The sequence below is a fragment of the Cryptomeria japonica genome, chromosome 1, assembly GCF_030272615.1.
Source record: "Cryptomeria japonica chromosome 1, Sugi_1.0, whole genome shotgun sequence".
NCBI lineage: Eukaryota > Viridiplantae > Streptophyta > Pinopsida > Cupressales > Cupressaceae > Cryptomeria > Cryptomeria japonica.
In genome coordinates, this window is record NC_081405.1 from 14479631 (window position 1) to 14495489 (window position 15859).

Genomic DNA, 15859 nt, shown 5'->3' on the forward strand with positions numbered 1-15859 from the left:
GCACAACACAGACGTGCTCGCATTTGACATAGACACCTTTTAATTCATAGACACACCTGACACAAACACAGATGCGCCTAGCCAACACAGACGCGACAAACACCTACACAGACACGCCTACATGTTTTTGACATTTTTTAACATTATCCTAAAATGCATTAAATGCGCTACCTAACATGCATTAATGACAACATTTATTGCAACAAAGTACAAGGAGGTTTTGTGGTACTTACTAGATCTCCTGCCTCTGCTGGCCTTTGAAATCAGCGAACATGATCGAATCTATGAATTAATGCCATCACTACTGACTGCTGCTGCTCTATTCTTGCTCTACACTGTGATCTTTTGGATGTGTGGATGATAATGAGGATGTATTCCCCTCGTGGTCTATTTTATAGACTGCCCTAGCCCTAGCCCTAGCCCTCGTTTCCCGAGTCAGTCTTCATTATCCCATGACTCTGTCACTCTATCCTATCCGGTCAATCCATTCTAGCCTTTCTTTCATATCGAGAGATTGTCTGTGATCTTTCCAGACATTTTCATCCAATCTCTCGAGGGGGCATATCATTCCCATCTTGGGGCAACCTTGTATCAGTTCATCTTATCCTCTTTGAAACAACGCAACAAGCCGCATTGTCTCAAAGAGGGGCAAAATGTAGACATCTAAAATTGTCATGTCTAATTAAATAAATATTTTTATTTATTTAATTACTTTAGCCTAATTCTTCTATTAATTAAATAAATCTTTATTTATTTAATTAATTCATTTATCCTCTTCTAGCCTTATTTCTCATTTAAATAAATACTTTTATTTATTTAAATTATCATTTTCCTAAATTAAATAAATATTTTATTTATTTAATTGATCTCACTTCCTCTATTAATTAGATAAATCTTTATTTATTTAATCAATTCATTAGCCTTTTCTACTTATGACACATGTCATTCATCTCTTAATTCCTACACTATCTACCCCTTTCATTATTTTCTTATTTTCTCTACCTACCCTCTAATCTTAGCCGACCATTTATCTTTTACACCTCTCAATCTTATCCTTCCATTTCATATAGTGTCTTCTATATAAGAAGATGCTTTCTTCATTATCAAACACTCACACAATTGACTACACTACGCTTTTGATCCTTCATATGTGATCCTACTTGCAACCACATTTCCTTTCTTTGTTGAGCTCTTGTACACATAAAATCTAAGAGCAAATATATCAAGTAAAATCAATGGAGATAGGAAGAATGGATATTCAAACCCTATTGGACATGTGATGGTATAATCTTTGTGATTTCATTTGATTTGCATTGTCTTAGGTAATCTTCTTATGTTATGGTGGATCTTTGTTGTTGTTAAGCTAGGGTTTTGTGGTTGAATTTGTTTTGTACTTGTGGCTCTACCTGCTCCTGCCCCTGTACTGGTGCCCATGCCTGTGGCTGCTCATGTGGCTACCCCTATCCCTATCCCTATCCCTGTCCCTGCACCTATTTGGGACCCTGTGTTGCTGGCACCTGTACTGGCAATCCACCACGACCCCTCACCACCCGAGCCTGTCTCTCCTTCCCACCCTCTCTCCGTGGAGCCACTCTCCTCTCTCCGACTACACCCCGCCTCCTCCGTCGGCCTCTACCCCTACCATCTCCATCATCATCCTCATCCCCTCAACCATCTCCATCTATCAGCTCCCCTGGATCTGTCAGGCATGGAAACGGATGCTATGCCAAATATGCAGTATACTCTGCATCCATCCTTGCATCCTCAATCTCTGGCCACATATCCCATGGCATGGGAACCATCTCTACCAGCTGCATCACGACCTGATCATACGACAACAGTGGCCCAAAGTGTGCCTCATCCCGCACTGTCTCCGCATACATACCAGAACCCTGTGGCATCCACTGGATCCTGCCAAACTGCCTAAATACCCTATCTACCAACTTCCTCTCCAATACATAGGGCATCCCCCCAATTAGATATCTGCTCCTGAAGGTATAGGGTAGCTCCACTGCATCATCCTCCCATTGCTTGCACTCGCGGTACGACCTCCATATCACACTGTCAATCTCATCAAGGACTCGACGCCAATACTCCAACCTGTCAATCTGTGGCTGGGATGTAATCATATCATATAGATGCACAAAACTGCATCCATGCCCCCTGCCTCTGAAATGTATCAATCATGTCACTGGAAGATGCTCATATGCCCATACCTGTAGCAATGTAACTCTGTAGCCCAACCCTACGGATCCATGGTAAACAAACTTATGCAGCTCATAGTATAAGTGTGTCAGCACGCACGGTCCCTAGGCATATCTGGTATGCTGTGTAACCAGTGTCTCCAAGGTGCTCCCCCAACCTATAGCCAACCCTCGTGTCGCTCGATCTGGACACAGGAACCCACTGATCACTCCTCCTAGCACTGTTGGTAGCGCCAGTCCTGTCGCTGTCACCGTGTCCCATGCGACGTGTCCTGATCTCATCTCCAGTCCCGGATCTTGAAACACTCGTCTCAGGGCATCCCTGTCTCCATCTCGATCATAGGGTATCAACTCCCCATCGATCAGTATCCTGTATACATCCTCTAAGGTGACTGTCATCTCACCCTATCGGCAAATGGAATGTACATGTCTCAAAATACCATCTCTCAGTTAGCGCAGTCAACAAACCCATGTTCACCCGAAACTCAGGCACATACAGAATGAATCTCAAACCCATAACCTCAATGGTAGCTCGGTCCTCAAATGTCAGCACTAGTCGCAACCTCTGAGTCAACGGGAATCTCTCTCGCAACTCCAACATAAGTAGATACTCCTCCAGTCAAGCAAATCAACTATGTGAGTCAAAGTGGCATTCATTGTTAATCACAAAATGCTGCTAATTACCCTAAGTACTTATGATACTCTATCAAAGTGACACTCACTGTTCATCATAAAGTGTTACTTCTATCCTAGTGACACTCACTGTTCATCACAAAGTGTTGTTGTTTATCCTAGTGACACTCACTGTTCATCACAAAGTGTTGCTTACATTTGCACTCACTGTTCATCACAAAGTGCTGCTTACATTTGTACTCACTGTTCATCACAAAGTGTTGCTTATATTAGTACTCCCTATTCATCACAAAGTACTATGTCTTGGCACTCCCTATTCATCACAAAGTGCCTTGATTTATCTTATCCTAGGGCTATACTTGAGTGTATCCTCTTGAGTAGTTTTCTAATTGGCAACATATGTTTTATCATAGAATTGTCAATCCTAGCCCTATCTGCTATCCTAGTCTTCCCTAGAGGACCTGCTTGAGTGTATCCTCTCAGTAGCTTATCCAATCGACAACATATGCTCATCACAAAACTGTCGATTTGGCCTTGAAGACACAAACGTGCCTTCATGACATAAACGTGCTTATAGATTGCATAAACGCACCTGCTTTTCACAGACATGCCTGAAGCACATAGACGTGCCTCTGCCTTGCACAGACGCGCCTATCCTGCACAAATATGTCCTCATGATGCAAATGCGCCTGTCCAGCGTAGATGCACTCGCATCTGACGCAGGTGCCTTTTCATTCATAGACGCGCCTGGCACAAACACAGATGCGTCTGGCACCAACGCAGACACACTTACACATTTTTGGACATTTTTGACATTACCTAAACGTGCATTAAATGCACTACCTAGCATGCATTAATGACAACATTTATTACAACAAAGTACAAGGAGTTTTTGTGGTACTTACCGACTCTCCTGCATCTGCTAGCCTCTAAAATCAGTGAACGTGATCGAATCTATGCACCAATGCCATCGCTGCTGACTGCTACTGCTCTATTCTCGCTCTGCATTCTGATCTCTTGGATGTGTGGATGACAATGAGGATGTATTCCCCTTGTGATCTATCTTATAGACTCCCCTAGCTCTAGCCCTAGCCCTCGTCTCCCGAGTCAGTCTTCTTTATCCCGTGACTTTGTCACTCTATCCTATCCGGTTAGTCCATTCTAGCCTTTCTTTCTTATCAAGAGATTGTCTACGATCTTTTCAGACATATTCATCCAATCTCTCAAAGGGGCAATATCATTCCCATCTTAGGGCAACTTTGTGTTAGTTCATCTTATCTTCTTTGAAACAATGCGACAAACCGCATTGTCTCAAAGTGGGGCAAAATGTAGACATCTAAAATTGTCATGTATAATTAAATACATATATTTATTTATTTAATTATTTTAGCCTAATTCTTCTATTAATTAAATAAATCTTTATTTATTTAATTAATTCATTTATCCTCTTCTAGCCTTATTTCTCATTTAAATAAATACATTTATTTATTTAAATTATCCTTCTCCCTAAATTAAATAAATATTTTATTTATTTAATTGATCCCACTTCCTCTATTAATTAAATAAATCTTTATTTATTTAATTAATTCATTAGCCTTTTCTATCCATGACACATGTCATTCATCTCTTAATTCATACACTACCTACCCCTTTCATTATTTTATTATTTCCTTTACCTACCCTCTAATCATAGCCGACCTCTTTTGCACCTCTCAATCTTATCCCTCCATTTCATATAGTGTCTTCTATATAAGGAGATGCTTCCTTCATTATCAAACCTTGACTATTTGATCAATTGACGACACTACGCCTTTGCACTTGCATATGCAATCAAGCCTACTTGTAACCACATTTTCGTTCTTTGTTGAGCTCTTGTGCACACATAAAATCTAAGAGCAAATATATCAAGCAAGATCAATGGAGATAGGAAGAATGGAGATCCAAACCCTATTGGACATGTGATGGTATAATCTTTGTGATTTCATTTGATTTGCATTGTCTTAGGTAATCTTCATATGTTATGGTGGATCTTTGTTGTTGTTAGGCTAGGGTTTTGTGGTTGAATTCATTTAGTCTTTCAATATTGTTGCTATCCATTTTCACCGTATACAGGTGTAATGTATTGTTTTAGATCTCCTAGGATGCATAGAGGGTCTTTTTGAGCCTTGGAGTACACTTGAGTGCAAGGTTGCATCCTAAGGACCAAAAAGATGTAAAATGTTAAGCAACATTTGCAACATTGCAAAAAGTTGCACTTTTTGTTCTTGGCAGTGAAGAAGTTGGTTCTAACCAACTGAATCATGATGTTAAAATCCAAATAAAACATCATTGTACATGTGGGAGGAGTTTGGAATGTAAAGCAAGTTTTGTTTGTAAGAAAAAACCTTGCTTGTACATTGTTTTCACTATTTTCCCTTGCTTTTGTTGTGTTGTACGATCCAGTACGAACTTGTCAGAGGAGCCTACTTGGACTACATGAAGGATTGGTGAATCTACTTTCCAACAAGGTATATTTCAAGGTCTGATTATGTTTGGTTGCATAGATTAAATCCATTCTCTGTGAACTAGGTACAAAACCCTTGGAGGCTAGGGTTTAAGCAATAAATGGCTCTAACCTGAGCATCCATTGATGGAACCAATTGAAATTCAGTGGAATTATAGGTTAGGGTCTGTAAACATTTTTAGTGTAGGTTTCTTGTCTTTTCAGACCTTTGTGGTGATTTTACAATGATACCCTAGGCTCATAGCTAGGAGTTGGTGAAACTAGGACAACCGAAGATGTGCATTTTCAGAGCACAAATGGATTGGTAGAGCCCAAGTTGACACATTTTTGGAAACCCTATTAAATTACCTTAAATAATCCATGATTAGTTTGTGTAGAGGATTTGACTGGTGAAACTTTCTAAGGCCAAGTTTGCAAGTCACCCGGGTAGCCCTAAAACCCTTAAAAATAGGATAGTTCTAGAAACCCCATGTGTACGAAGAACCCAGATGCCATTTTATAATATTGTATATAACTTTTAAAAGGGTAATCGTAAATGTAATTTTTTTAGGGCCTTGTGTGGGTAGATGTTAACTTAAGCCCTGAAAAACCGTAAAAGGAGGGCTAATTGAATTAGGCCTGTTCGGAGCCGGTATAGTCAAAGTGACCTTGAGAAGGCTTGGCAATGAGTTTAAAGGTGACCAAACCATTAGAATAAATCAAATACACTGTGCAAATTCATTTTACACTCTTGGAACAAGTTTATGAATTAAGATCCTTTGCAGAGGTTGTTAGAGCATTAGGAAGGTGTGATAGGGATTGAGGTGGAATCCTCAATAGGAAGAGTTGTTGTAAACACTTGTGGATGTACCTTGGAGGAAAGATAAAGTAGATTAGGCCTTGGAGGTCTAACTAGCAGAACCCTTACCAAGTGCCATTGGATGGGCTTGAGTAGTTTGTAGTGTATACACATAAAAATGGCTATGAGCAATTAAATAAATATTTTATAATTATTTAATAATTATTATTCTATTAAATAGTTAATTTGAAAAGATTAATTAATTTAATTCATTTTCATGTCTTTCTATTAATTAATATTTTATTAATTAATTCATCTATCATATTCTTCTTATTAATTAAATATCTAATATTTAATTATCTCCTCCAAGCAATTAAATATCTAATATTTAATGGTTATTCTCCTATCCTATAGTCTCAAATATTAAATAATTTCTTAAATTATTTAATCTTTCTTTTCCAACTCACCCTCCATCTCTACTTCATCTTCCCTTTGCCAACTCATCAAACATGTGGCTAAGGAGATTAATATTTCTTAAATATTAATTCATCATTTATCTTCAACTTCCAAATTCAATGAATATTGTGTACGTACATATATTTCATAACCATCTCCTATATTCTCTCCAACACTCCCTACATCTTAAGAAGGACTTGAGTCCACTTGTCCTATCATGCCTAAATATTCTCTAACCATCCCTAGATTCCTTTTGTCAGCAACCCAGTCAAGGTGAGATGAGTGACACTTGTCTTCTCCTTCCCCCTTTCTCTCAACTTTCACCTTTTCTCACAGCCATCCAAATCTGCAGATCTGATCATGACAATTGATCTAAGCCACATCATCTCATCCTCTCAAGGTCTATAAAATCAAGAGCTTCAGTTGAGAGAGAGTTAGACTTCAAGAGACTTCAAGTGCATTTTCAAGAAAATCATTTGTAAAACTTATGCATCCGTGAGTTTTAATCTTGAAGCAAAATAACAATTAGCATTTTAGCATAATCATGTAGTATTGCATATCATAGCATTTGTTAACTATCAGTTATAAGTCCATTCTTCATATGCCATCTTTGAAGCTATCAGTACATTGTCTGAGAGCACACCATCTGCAACTAGGAACAATGGAGTTAGGACACAATGAGACATAAATACTGAAGGTAAAAATAATGTTTTATTTTAATATGTATTTCATGTAGTTTCATTGGTTGAGTTTGGATTTCTTGTAGCATTTCCATTTGTATTTTGTGAAACTAACTTGTTGCAGGTAGCATTCTGAGGATGAAATTCAAGTCGACACATTTTGGCGCCCACTGTGGGGCTCATGGACCTTGCATATACCTTTAAAAATCTTGCAAAAAGTAAAATTAACACATTTGTAATGCAGATTCACGCATATGTGAATTCTGACAGTGCTTTTGCTCATAGGTTAGTGCATTTGCATCATAGGTTAGCGCATATGCCATGCAAGTTAGCGCTTTTGTCTGAAAATCTGTGCATTAGTATTGTCGGTTAGCGCTTTTGTCTTCTAGGTTAGCACTTTTGTCCTCTAGATTAGCGCATTTATTAAAGAAATCACACTTTTGTATCTGCAGAGCAATGCTTTTGTAGTCTAGGTTAGCGCTTTTTCTCTAAAGATTAGCGCATTTGAGGAAAAAGATAGCGCATATGGTAGAATAGCACTTTTGTTTCCAACTAACAAATTTTTTTTGCAGGTCCGAATGTCCAAGAAATTAGATTTTTCAAATTACTAACATGCATGTGCAAGGTGGTGTTTAAGGAAAAATTTATGCATTTCCTCATCTAGTTAATTAAAAGCCTTGTTTTGGGAAGTAATATATCATGTCTTGTTCATTTAGTCTAACCAAGAGGATAAATTGACAACATGCAACTTGCATTTTTAGTAACTTCTCTAAAATAGTTGCACATAGACTTCTAAAAAGGCTAAAATAAACACCATGCTTGTTGGAACAACATCTCCAAATAGGACTTAGCCAACAATTGCTTTGAAAAAGTTAAAAAGAACACTTATATTCTGTGTCTCGAAAGTGGTAGGTATATTCTCTCCCCTTAATTGGGTGACCAAAAAGCCAAACCCACTCTTTTATGCTTTCTTTACTTTCAAGCAATTAAACCCTTTAGAGGGCCTGCCTTCCCGAGCTACCTTGAGGGGGCCAGTGAGAGGGGAACGACCTAAAGTAGAAACGGGCTAATACTGAGTCCTTCCAATCCACTATAAATAAATCGTGCTTGTGATGAAAGTCCCAAACAACATGTGTTGATAAGTTCATACCGACATTATGTTTTCCCATAAACCCTATGGAGCGTAACCTCTATAGGCTGGGAACCTTTAGAGCTGAAAGTGCCGCATGTATGGCCACGTGACCGAAAGCCTTTACTAAAAACCACTTGTATGAGTTGCCAAAATCCTTCTAGTTGTTGGCGCAGGAAGTCAGACCTTTGAAGCGGCTCACACACATACAGGTCCTAGTAGAGATATAAAGTTTTCCATGAGGATTTTTCATGGAAACTAGTGTTTGGCTACCTCGAAGAAGTAGCCTCGGGGGAAACCCCATGAGAGATTCAACAACTATTGTCTCAGCCTGCCATAAGATTTATACTTGCTTGTGCATTTTGTTTATTAAACATTGTGTCTTCTATGTCTATTACATGTTCCAAATGGTCAAAAATTGAAGAAAATTATTATCTACGCGTGAGCAAAAATCCAACAAATTGCTGAAAAAGTTTGATCAAAAGGGTAATACAAAAAGATTTCCAACACTTGAAACACGAGATCAAAACCAAAGTGTCAAAACGTCAGTATCAAAATTATTCTTGAAGTAGGTTTGTCTCTATACCATCACATATTGTCAAACTAGCTCAAACAACTAGGTCACTAATCCCACATGTTATTCCCAAGAAGTTCTATAAATATCAACATTTAACAAGCTATTGATTCAAACATCTTAAGTACAAAAAAATCAACATCATTATCAAGTTTCTCATTAGGATAATCAAATCCTCTATGACGAAGCTTGATCAATCTATACTAGGTTCATAATCTTGGATATATCTTTCCTATTTTGAACCTAGGTTATATCAAAATCAGAATTGCACCAACATTGGAATAAAACAAACTTGTAAATTGTCAAGTGCTATATGACTTTTAAGTATCACCTTAAGAAAAGAAACCCAGTTATAAAGCTACTCAGAAAAGAATAAGATTCTTGTATATCAATCGCAAGATCTTATTAAAACATAGGACATTCCTACACCGTTTTCGTCACTGCTTACGTGGCTGCGGTACAAAGTTTCACGGAGAAATTTTACAAGGACGTTCTTTTCAACAAAGAGACACTTTATCACAATGAACAAACAATAGCGGTAAAATCAACAAAGCATATCTTCCTAAACCAATAATTGCCTATTGACTTTGTCCTTTGGAAATTTCAACAACTTAAAAATAGTCACATGCTAATTTGGACTAGAGCCCAATACAAACAACTTAGAAAACAACAACAAATGGAGGAAGAAGATAATCATGTATTTCAAACTTTTGGGTTTACCGTTGTTGACAAAGAAGCAGTCAGTAGAACCATTAGAGACCTCGAGCAAGATTTCAAATTTGATAGGCTAATGGAAAAATTGTTGGCAAAGCAAAAAGAGAAATATCTCTTAATGTTGGAAAAATCTGGGGCTAAACTACCACAAGACTTTAACATAGAAAGCTGGAAACAAGATTCAGAGGCAAGTAACACCCAAAACATAGATGATCCAAATAACGAGGATGTGAACAAAGAAATTAATGAAGAAACAAGGACAGAAAGGGATGACACAAGAAAATAACGTAGTGATAAAAGAACTCATGAAGAAACAAGGAGAAACTATGTGGATAATCCATTGTCAAACCTTACTCAACAAATGCAAAATTTACAACAATAGATACAAGACATGCAAAATGGAACAAGCTCTAAGAAGTATTCATTAGAAGATATATGCCCATATCCGTTCGATAAGAATCTGAATATGATACCATTTTCGCAACATTGCGAGATTCCTAAATATGACAAATACGATGGAAAATCTGATCCTCGGGATCACATTAGGGAGTTTTGTACTATGAGCATGGAATTTGCTCACAATGAAACTTACCTTATGTGTCTTTTTCCTAGGAGTTTAAATGGACAATCAATGGAGTGGTTTTCAAGATTACCATCTAGAATCAAATATTTTGAAGAACTTGTGAATAGATTTATTTCACAATACTCCTACAATATAAGGAATGAGATAACAATGCTGGATCTCTGCAATGTTAAACAAAAGAATGGTGAATCTTTTATGATCTTCTTACAACGATGGAAATGAATGTTTAATAGGTATCCTCGAGATGCACCTGATCAAGAAAAAATGGACATATTCATTGATAGTCTTATTAGTGAAATGAGTTATCGACTAAGAATGCAATATCCTCCCTCTTTTGCCAAAATGATCGAGAATGGTTTGAAAATAGAGAATGCAATGGTAAAGAAAGGAGAGCTAAAACTTTACAACAATAACAACAACCACAACAACAACAACAATGACAAATCCAAGTTCTGGTCAAAGAATAGGAATGTCAACAATGAAGGAAATGATGATAATAGTACTACAAAACAACAACAACCAATTTTTAATCTATCAAGTCAAATCCCAAGCAATAATAATCCAGAAAACAATAAAGCCAAGTCCTTTTTCTCCAATCCTCGGAGAAAATTTACAAACATTGGAGAACCTTCCGAATCAGCTCTAAAAACTCTGCTTGCCAATAAATTGATTGTTTTACCAAAAGCAAGAAGTTATGAACCACCTGTCAAACCAAATTGGTAGAATGACAATCATTTTTGCAATTACCATCGGAATAAAGGACACCTAACAAATGATTGTCAAAGATTGAGACACCTTATCTAAGATCTAATCGATAATAGAACCATAACAATGGATAGCCATAAGACAAATGAATCACACCTAGCTTTCAAAACTCCACTTCTGAATGATGACAAAGGTGAACCATCCCAAATAAAAGATGACAAAGGAAAACCCAAAGTGAATTACACTTATACATATGATGATATGGTAAATGCAATCATTGTTAAAGATAATCCATATTCAGAGCCAATCAATGTTATTACGAGAAGTAAAGAAAAGGTTACCTTTCTAGGTATAGCAAAAGACCCAACATCCACTTCACAACAATACAATTTAGTAGAGAAATTACAAAGAATACCTGCTCAAATATCAATTCTGGAACTTCTCAAGGTTTCACCTATGCATAAGGAAATTTTGGAGAAAGCTTTAGTAGAAACAACAGTTTCAAAATATTTGGATATAGATCAGTTCCAAAACATGGTAGGAAACCTTATAACTCCTCATTGCTTATCGTTTTCTGAAAATGACGATGCATCCTTAAAACATCCTCACAATCCTCCCTTACATGTTGAAGTCTCCATTAATAAAACTCATGTCAAATGTGTACTCATAGATGGAGGAGCCAACTTAAACATTTGTGCATTAAGTTTGATAAAAGTTTTAGGATATTCAGAAAATGCAGTGGACCTGAAAAATAAAATAACCATCAAGGCTTATGATGAAGCAAAACATTCTTCTAAAGGAACTGTTATGCTACCAATAAGAATAGGACCTGTGGAAAGGGATACATTGTGTCAGGTTTTATATTTGAACCTCTCTTACAACATTCCTCTAGGACGACCATGGATTCACAAAATGCAAGCAATTCCTTCTACATATCATCAATGTGTGAAATTTCCTCATGAAGGACAAGAGATCACTATAATTGCAGATTCTAGTCAATATTGCAATAATTTGAAGCCCACACAAGACACAAGAGTTTCACATAACAGAGAATCAATATATCCTATCAAAGAAATTCAAGCAAAGTTATGGGAAACTTTTGAGGAAAAGCTAAAATTAAATGATGAAGGAATGGGAAAATATTCTTTGCATAATTTTCCACTTTCCCCTAAGTCATATGGAAAGCCTACAGATATTCAATCAAAGACATTAGAAAGATCAAAACCAAAACATATGTTTAAAGGAACATTTGTTAGTGCTAGAACTCTTGAAGAAGAAAATGAAGACAAAGACATTCTTGGTTGGTTGTACAAGGATGAAGATAAAACTATAGCAATAGCAACAGAAGTCAATACTCCCATAAAACAATATGGCAGAGGTTATGAAATCATGCAAAAAATGGGATATGAATGAAAAGGACCAATTGGTAAGCGACATCAAGGTATTTCAGAACCTATTTGTCCACACTGGCAATCCAAAGAAGATAAATCTGGGCTTGGATATGTAAAATCCAATCAAAGGCAACATAATCATCAACAACACAAATGGAAAAAGAAATCAGTTTCTAAAGAAGAAAATTGGCAAGAAAAGCTACATCAAGTGGCCGAAATAGTAACCAATAAACAAAAGAAGCAAGAAGAACATGAAAAGAAAGAAGAGATTACCATCCAAGGTAAAGAAAAATCTTGTCAACAAGTTCTGAAAATACAAACAAATGCAAAATCTGAACAAGATATTCTAGAAGCAATAAAAATAGAGATGGCAGAAATTACAGAACTTTTTGCACCATATGACATTCCAGTATGGTATAGTGGAGTAATCCTAGACCAGGATTCAGAGACAAATTCAAAAGAATATGAATGGAGTCCAGATGTCTTATCTATTACATCAAGTAAGGAACACAATGAAGACCAAGCAGCTATCACAAAATATGACTTGTCTATTGTAAAACAAAAGATGGAGTTAGAAAGAAGGCAAGAAAAACTTAGAATTTAGAGAAAAGAGGCATATGCAAAAAGGAAAGGGAATGAAAAAGATAAAGAAGTAATGCCACAAGAAGTACAAACAAGGATAGATCAAGCAAATGGAAATACAAGATTTTCATTGAAAGAGGAACAAGATGTATCCAGATGTGGTAGAACCATAGAAGAATTAAAAGACAGTCAAGTTGGATTGACTATTAGTCTAGAAGAAGTTGAGTTTGAAAGGATACAAAATCTAGAAAAAGAATCCTCTTTATCATGTACACAAGTATGTCAAGTCCAAAATGCAAATGATGTCAATCAAGAAGGAATTTGCAGTATTAAAGATGTGTGTGTTGATATAATCCATTCATTTAAGGGACAAACGTCAGTTGAAGAACCACTTGAGTGTGAGCTACAAAATGCTAATATTGATTTTGTTAGAACTAATTCGGAGAAGCTTGAGAAATAAAATTCTCAAAAACATTTAATCTATGACAGTACCTATTTTATGCCAAGTTATGATCATTATGTCATGAACATTGAAACACCTAATAATGACAGTGATTATGATTTACCCCTTCTCCATCCTGAATTGATTGATTGGGATAATTTAGATAACCTTGAACTGAATGTCTTTTCCAATGATCATGACTTAGCCATGTACCTTAACGCTGTTGAACCCATCCCACCTAAGATATCTTCCATTGCAGAATCAAGTGATGTTTCTCATAGTCAGGAGAATGTCAAACTTTCCAGTCGCAAAAGTGAAATAAAACAAGGAAAGAGACCTATTGTTGAAAACCATTTCATGGAAATACTAGATCAATCAAAAGGGAAAACAAAGGATGTATCTGATGGTGAAAACCTCTTTGAGGTGCTAGAAGATGGAAATTTTGACATTCTTCCTGCATATTTTTAGGAGAGATCTGCTATCCTGATAGAACCAACAGAATCAGTAAACATTGGTACATCAAAGGACCCTAAAATACTTCATTATGTCGCCTCATTATTAGAAACAAAGAATAAAGAATACATGGAATTCTTTAAGCAAAGACAAATAAATTTTTCTTGGTCCTATGCAGATATGCGAGGACTTAATTTAGATCTTATCATGCATCATTATAATGTGGATTTAAAAGAAAAACCAGTTAAGAAAAAGCTCAGAAAGATGCATCCACACATTTCTCTTCTTGTAAAAACCAAGTTGAAGAAACTATTAGAAGCAGGTTTTATAAGACCCATTGCTTATCCAGAATGGGTTTCAAATATTGTACCAGTATCAAAACCAAATAAAAGCATAAGAGTCTGTATAGATTTCAGAGATCTGAATAAAGCATGTCCAAAAGATGATTTCCTGCTACCAAACATTGATATCATAGTGGACTTATCAATAGGGTATGAGATGTTTTCATTAATGGATGGCTTCTCAGGATATAATCAAATAAGAATTGCACCTAAAGATCAAGAAAAGACAGCTTTCACCTATGCATGGGGAACATATTGCTAGAATATTATTCCATTTGGGCTTAAGAATGCAGGAGCGAATTATCAAAGGGCTATGAGGATAATTTTCCATGATATGATGCATACATTTATGGAAGATTATGTTGATGACATACTTGCAAAATCTCATATAAGAAAAGAACATGTGAACATTTTAAGCAAGATTTTTGATAGGCTGGAAAGATATCAATTGAGATTAAATCCAAAGAAATGTGCATTTGGGGTAACCTCTGGAAAGCTCCTTGGGTACATTATATCAGCCTGTGGAATTGAAGTAGATCCTAAAAAATTCAAAGCTATCATAGAAATGGAGTCACCTAGGAACATAAGTCAATTGCGATCTTTACAAGGAAGATTGCAATTAATCAGGAGATTTGTTTCTCAGTTAGCAGATAGATGTCTTCCATTTACCCATCTTCTACATAAAAATATTCCATTCAAATGGGATCTAAAATGCGAAGAAGCTTTTTTGCAAATAAAAGAATATCTTATGAGTCCTCCAGTACTGATATCACCAACCAAAGGGAAACCATTGTTGCTCTATATCTTAGCAACAAATGTATCATTAGGAGCCCTCCTAGCTCAACATGATGATGAAGGAAAAGAAAGAGAAGTTTATTATATCAGTAGAATGCTTGTTGGCTATGAATTAAATTATTTCTCAATAGAGAAGACATGTCTAGCAGTTGTATTTGCAACTCAGAAGCTACGACATTATATGTTGATTCATTTTGTGAAACTAATAGCAAAGATAGATCCTCTCAAATATTTGTTGAGAAAGTCAACATTGACAGGGAGACTAGCCAAATGGGTTATGATACTAAGTGAATTTGATATAGAGTATGTTGACTGGAAAGCTATCAAGGGACAAGTTATCGTTGATCAATTGGTTGATGCACCTTTACAAAATAGCATGCCTTTGCACATCAAATTTCCTAATGCAAATATCTTGACAGTAAGTACAAACTTTTGGGAATTGTACTTTGATGGCTCTTATACACAATATGGATTAGGCATAGGAATATTTTTCATCACACCTCAAGGACACACAATTCCTAAATCATATAGACTGCGGTTTCCATGCATTAATAATACTACAGAGTATGAAGCATTGACTATTGGGCTTAAAATGGCCATTGAATGGAATGCCAAATAACTACATGTCTATAGTGATTTAGAACTTATCATCAATAAAATAGATGATGAGTATCAAACAAAGGATGATAAGATTATGTCATACAAACAGCTGGTAGAGGAATTTAAAGGACACTTTAAAGAAATATCAGTCACCCAGATTCCAAGAAATGAGAATAAAGCAGCAGATGCAATAGCTACAATAGCATCTCTCTTGCAAAATAAGGAGAATCAACAACGTTACGAATTTCTCATGGAAGATATCTTAACCCCTACCATTCAATCCTAGTATACCTATC